The sequence below is a fragment of the Pelophylax lessonae genome (assembly GCF_965119305.1).
Source record: "Pelophylax lessonae genome assembly, chromosome: 8".
Classification (NCBI taxonomy): domain Eukaryota; kingdom Metazoa; phylum Chordata; class Amphibia; order Anura; family Ranidae; genus Pelophylax; species Pelophylax lessonae.
The window spans coordinates 209770127-209776126 of NC_138775.1; the positions used below are offsets into that span (position 1 = coordinate 209770127).

Below are 6000 nucleotides of genomic sequence, written 5' to 3' on the forward strand. Positions count from 1 at the left end.
AGTGACATTTAGATCCTACATTTCATACTCTCCTTAGAACCATCATTTTAATTGGGCTGGAAACCTTGAAACTGCAACAGCATCTCAAATTATATAGACATTGTTTACCTAGACTGATGGGTATTGGTATTGTTAACTTTTTGAATGCGAACACTTAAATTCTGGTGTGCATTGTTAATGAATGCTACAATTTCTTATTAACCACTTGCCGACCAGACGCTGTAGTTTTACTTCAGCAGGTCGGCTGTATTACGCGAAACAACATACCTGTACGTCGCTTTGTGCAATAGATAGTGGGGGCGCGTGTGCGTTGTCCGCCGGCCACCTGCGATCGCTCCCCATGGAGACAGAACAGCGGTCTGCATATATAAACAAGGCAGACGGCCATTCTGACACAGATGAACACCGAAATCCTGTGTTCCTACTGCGTTCATCTATTGAGTACATCCCCCACACAGTTAGAAAGCACTCCCTAGGAGCACAATTAACCCCTGGTGTTAACCCCTTCCCTGCCAGTGTCATTAGTACAGTAACTGCATATTTTTAGCACTGATTTCTGTAGTAATGTCACTGGTCCCCCCAAAAGTGTCAGTTGGGTGTCCAATCTGTCGCAGTCCCGCTAAAAATCGCTGATCGCCGCTATTAGATTTACATCATTTTTATTTTTTTACTAGCTCCTAGTTTGTAGATGCGATAACTTTTGCGCAAACCAATCAATATACACTTATTGGGATTTTTTTTCACCAAATACATTGTAGCCTAAATTGATGAAAAAATTAGATTTTTTACTTTTTTTTCTATTGGATATGTTTTTTTTATAGCAGAAAAAAATGTTTGTTTGTTTTTTTTTGTTTTTTTTTTCAGAATTGTTGCTCTTTTTTTGTTTATAGCTCAAAAAATAAAAACCGCCGAGGTGATCAAATACCACCAAAATAAAGCTCTATTTGTGGGGAAAAAACGAGACAGTAAATTTATTTGTGTACAGTGTTGCACGCCTGCACAATTGTCAGTTAAAATAACGCAGTGCCATGTCTCAACAAATGGCTTGGTCTTTAAGGGGGTAAAACCTCATGGTCCTTAAGTGATTAAAGTGTCACTAAACACACATCATAAAAAACAGTCAACAAATGGTGTATTACATGATGTTCATGCTCAGTCAATATGAGATTTGTTATCTGTATTCTGCAAAAAACTGGGTAATCCTGCTGCTCTCTATCTCAGCCTTCTGTCCATATCCCCTATTCAGCTAGGGATTTTACAGTTGTGGTGGCAACTCTGCACATGATCAGTTTTCAGTTTTTCCTCCCTATCACACCTAAGCAGCCCATGTGACTATAGAGCAGGGGTCCTCAAACTACGGCCCTCCAGCTGTTGCAGAACTACACATCCCATGAGGCATTGGAAAACTCTGACAATCACAGACATAACTAGGCATGATGGGAATTGCAGTTCCTGAACAACTGGAGGGCCATAGTTTGAAGACCCCTGCTATAGAGTCACACATGTGGGCGTAAACGACAGCCCACTACCTTCCTTCCTCCTTCATCCTCCTCTATGCCCACTAACCGGCTAAACACAATGGGGGCGGGATATTACATGTAGATTAATGGAGGAATTACCTCCCTCTTATTATAAGACACAGGCTGGAGGGATTTGACCCAGCTTGTGACTGGCAGAAATCCACCCACACCATGTTATTTCCATAAAAAAAAAAAAAAAAAAATTATGTTTTAAATATAAATTTGTATGACAATTTAAGGCCCCGTTCACATGCAAGCGACGCTACTTCGCACCGCGACCTCGGAGGAAGAAGCTCCGGACCCTTTTTCTAAGTCGGAGCGACTTGTGTGGCTCCTATTAGAACGGGTCCGCGGCTTCCCTATGGGAGGCGACCTGTAAAGCGACCAGGTCGCCTCACAGGTCGCCTTAGTGTGAACAGGGACTAAAACAGTTTATTGATATTATTTATTTATTTTTACTTTGTAATCCAAAGGCTGTAAAGATAGATAGATAGAACATGTGACTGGCAGTAGAGGACTAGAAGCTCCTCCTGCTTAGGTTTCCCTGCAGACAGGCTGGGAAAGAGCTGTAATCATGGGGCAGCTGTATACCGATTGGGGAAAAAGATACTTTTTAATATTATTTTTCTTAAAAAAAATTACAGTGCCATCATCCACATACAGAAATTGAAGGGACAATGTATATTAAACAGTGTGTGTTTAGTATCACTTTAATATGTACTGCATTGTTTTTGTTCCCCCCCCCCCCCCAATTTGTATGTAATTCTTAGGGCTCTTTCACACGGGCGATCCGATCAGATCCGCCTGTCATCCGCATACGATCCTGTGCTTGAAATCTGGACGGATGTAAACCCTATTTTTCCATCCATTCAGTAATCGGATCGGATCTGATGAGAGCGGACAAGCGGTCCGCTCTCATCCGATCCCCCATAGAGGGCAGCGGGGGCTGAGACACCTCCCTCTCCGCTCTGCAAGCGGAGACGGAGCTGTCAACCGCCCGGCTCAGCGGGGATCGCGGATCGATCCCCGCTGAGCAACACGGATCCGCCTACGGAGGCGGACCGTGTGAAAGAGCCCTTATGCTCTGCAGTTCATTGCAATGCACTTTTTTGTTTTTTTAGGTTTTGAAATTGAAATGTATGTAAAAAAACGATGCTGTAAATCTGGGCAATACATGCACGTTTCCCTATGTTTCATTCTTTTAAAATGGAGTTCCAGTCGTTTTTGTGTTTATTAAGTCAGCAGCTATAAAAAGTGTATCTGCTGTCTAATAAACACACATTCACCTGTCCCACGATCCAACGATGATCCACCCGAACCCTCAGTTCTCTTCCTCGCCTCTCCTCTGCGCCGGCATCACAAGTGTGGGCACCCAGCTGTGACAGCTTGCTGCTTCACAGCTGGGTGTGCACTTGTGCATGTAGAGTTGTACTGTGCCTTCTCAATGGCCGGGCAATCTTCTTGGACCTGTGATGTGTCCTAGAAGATTGCAGGGAGGGAGGAGAAGAGGCGAATTTCCGCTGGAGTCCCCTAGGCTGCCCGAGTGGAAGTGGGAGCTGGGTACCTGTCAAAACTAGGTACCCACTCCCCCAAAAAAATGAAATGCTAAAATGTGGCATGTAAGTGGGTGAGGAGTTCTGAAGTGGATCTTCCACTTTTGGGTGGAACTCTGCTTTAAGAAACCTGCCAAGCACAGAATAATGGCTGTTAATCTGCCAAAAATGCACAGAGCTCCATTTTTGTTGACTAAATAGTGTCAACCTTACTCAGTTGTCTTTATTTACTATACTACTACATCTCAATTACCAAAAGGAAGCAAATAAGAGGCTCACTGTTGGGGGTTACATACAATTTAACGTTTGCATAGATCCTTTTATTTTGCCGTTTTATAAAATTTCTCTCTTTCTCCATTTTAGGCAGCCATGTACTCCATTGAACTCTTGTCAAAATACTTGAAATCCAGGATCTTTCTATCTTGATTATTCTTATTTACATATATTGCATAATAAATGCAGTTTTATACGTAAACCTTTTTTGGACAACTTTTTCTTAAACCTTAAAGATAACCTTCCACCATCAAAAACTACAATCTGCCACTTTAGATACTGTTGTTGTATGATACATTACCAAATACATACTTGACTAGTTTTTCTCAACCAGGGTGTTGTGAGCACAGGAACCAGTTTTCCCTGAATTCAGGTTGTAAGTTGCCATGTTGCAGGTAGGTCGGCCTCTTGCACCATAACAACTAATGATGCTCTAGGATCACAATTAATGATAGTTATCCAGGGCAGGCAGTATGCAAGCCTGTCCCCAGCATTCAGAAGAGGGCAAAGTACATCTCCATACCTGCTCCACCTCCCACTCTTTGCTGTGCTGCTGAATCCAATAGGTAGGGCATGAATGTGATGGGGGACTGTGTGACTGGGGGGCTCTGATGTATGGGGTGGTCCCTAATGAGGGAGACGCTGATGTTAATTTTAGCAAGGCAGTTGTGTGCACCAACTCTAGATCTATACAATGCCAAGGACACAGGACAGCTTAACAGGGTTTTTTTTTTTTTTTTAATAGTCTCAAATTTATATATATATATATATATATATATATATATATATATATATATTATACCTACCTGACCAAAAGGGAGCAAATAATGTCCATTGTTCGAGTCTATATTAGGGATCAACCGATTATCGGCAAAGCCGATATATCGGGGGCCAGTATATCGGAATCGGCTCCTGAGCTTACCAATATTGCCGATCTTTCGGGAAAGTACTTGTACCAGAGTGATGCCTGCAGCTAGAGGCATCACCCCAGTATCGGCGTCCATAGCGGATGGTCAGCTGTCTTGTAATGACTACCGATGCGGCTGAGAAGCCGCTCGGCTGTCATTACAAGGAGCCCGTCCCACCGGGAGACCCGGGCAACCAGCCTGCACGGCTGCCGAAGAGAAGACCCGATCAAAACCGCATTCGGCTTTGATCAGGTCTCCATGTAAAAACCCGGAAGTGATGTCATGACATCACTTCCGAGTACTTGGCGCCAAATTCAAAAAAATTACAGCATTCAAAACAGCCAAACTTGGCGTTTTGAATGCTTTTAAGTACAGAGGAGAGGTTTGGGGTCTTTTAGATCCCCAGATCCCTCCACAAGAGTACCTGCCCAAAAAAAAATTTTTTTTTTCTTTTTAATGTATGAAAAGATCGGTCGATACCGATATGCGATTACCAAAATATCGGTATCGCCAATAAAAAAAACTATATTGGTAGATCACTAGTCTATATACATTTTAAAGCTTTTCCTTGAGGAACGATTGCTGCAAAGCAGTAGCATGTAGAGTTATTCAGATGGAAGGGTATTTTAATATTTTCAATAACCAAGGTTAGATTTTTATAGCACATTTGAAAAACATTATATAGCAATGCATTAGCCTCAAATCAAGCATGAAGTCTATTGTCTTTTATTCTATAAAAGCCTACATTGCCATTAGGATTTCTTATGAAAGTTTTTTCATACAATTATGGGAAGAAGACCTAACAAAAAGTCGTACTAAATACAAATTTTGTTTAATTAGCCTAATCACATCTGAAAAGTCACCGCAAGATAAATGTTCCAGTCATAGTGCAATCCTCATCATGCAAGTATTTAGCCCTTGGAGTATTGTTAAAAATAAAATTCTATTTTTCTAGAAAACATTCTGAAGCTTTAACGCGTAACATAGAGCAAGATCTGACAATTTCTCAATAAACACAAAAGGTTGTTTTTATTTTTTTTAAAGCATACCCAGACATAAGGTGATGAAACAGGAAATGAATATCATTTACAGTTTAATATTTCACTGCCATGTCTTACAGTATCACATTTGTCTGGACGGTGACATTACACTTTTAGTATACTCAAAGGAGTTCTTGGAAGGTCACCTTTCATAGCATCGTTAATCCACTAAATATCCTGTGTCCGTTAAGACCTGTAGTGTTTGACTCAGGTTCAACTGTCTGCTGGCATTTACTAGGTCTACTGCTTCATGGACAACTGCTTCAGCTTTATTTTTTTTTTGTTTTTGTGTATCTGAATTTTAAGCTCCTTAAAGAATAATTCCAACTTTATTAACATCATCTCAAATTGATATCATTGACAGACAAAATGTGAACTACAGCAGTAAAAAATTTAGGCAAAAAATATGATCTCCTGTTTTAGCGTATCTCGGGGGGGGCGGATATTTTCAACTGTTTGTGTTCCCAATAGAAGTTAGTCAGGCTTTTCATTTCACTCTCCCATACTGAACTGGGAAAACCTAAGTGGAAATCTCATTGAAGGCCTGTCAAAGAGCCTGGTTGGTGCTGGACACAAGGATGTCAAGAGGCTTTCTTTAAAATGAAAAAAAAAAGTTACAAATTTACCAAAACTGTTTCAGATGCAACACAAATCCTCCATGCAGTGCTGCGGGTCCTTGGACTGATGATGTCTGTATTGCATATAG

At 41.2% G+C, this 6000-nt stretch overlaps 1 protein-coding gene across 3 annotated transcripts in view; it reads left to right on the forward strand.

The window, feature by feature from the left end:
* The window catches only part of ITPA (inosine triphosphatase), a 28350-nt gene extending 22786 nt beyond the window's left edge, over window positions 1-5564 (forward strand). Inside the window, exon 9 of one of the 3 annotated variants that reach the window (XM_082266677.1) lies at window positions 5375-5564. The gene's annotated coding sequence lies outside the window, so the exon portion shown is untranslated. Of the gene's footprint in view, window positions 1-3436; window positions 3549-5374 lie in introns of those variants that run through there. The other 2 variants (XM_082266676.1, XM_082266675.1) reach the window with 2 other exon arrangements.
* The last annotated feature ends 436 nt before the right edge of the window (window positions 5565-6000 follow it).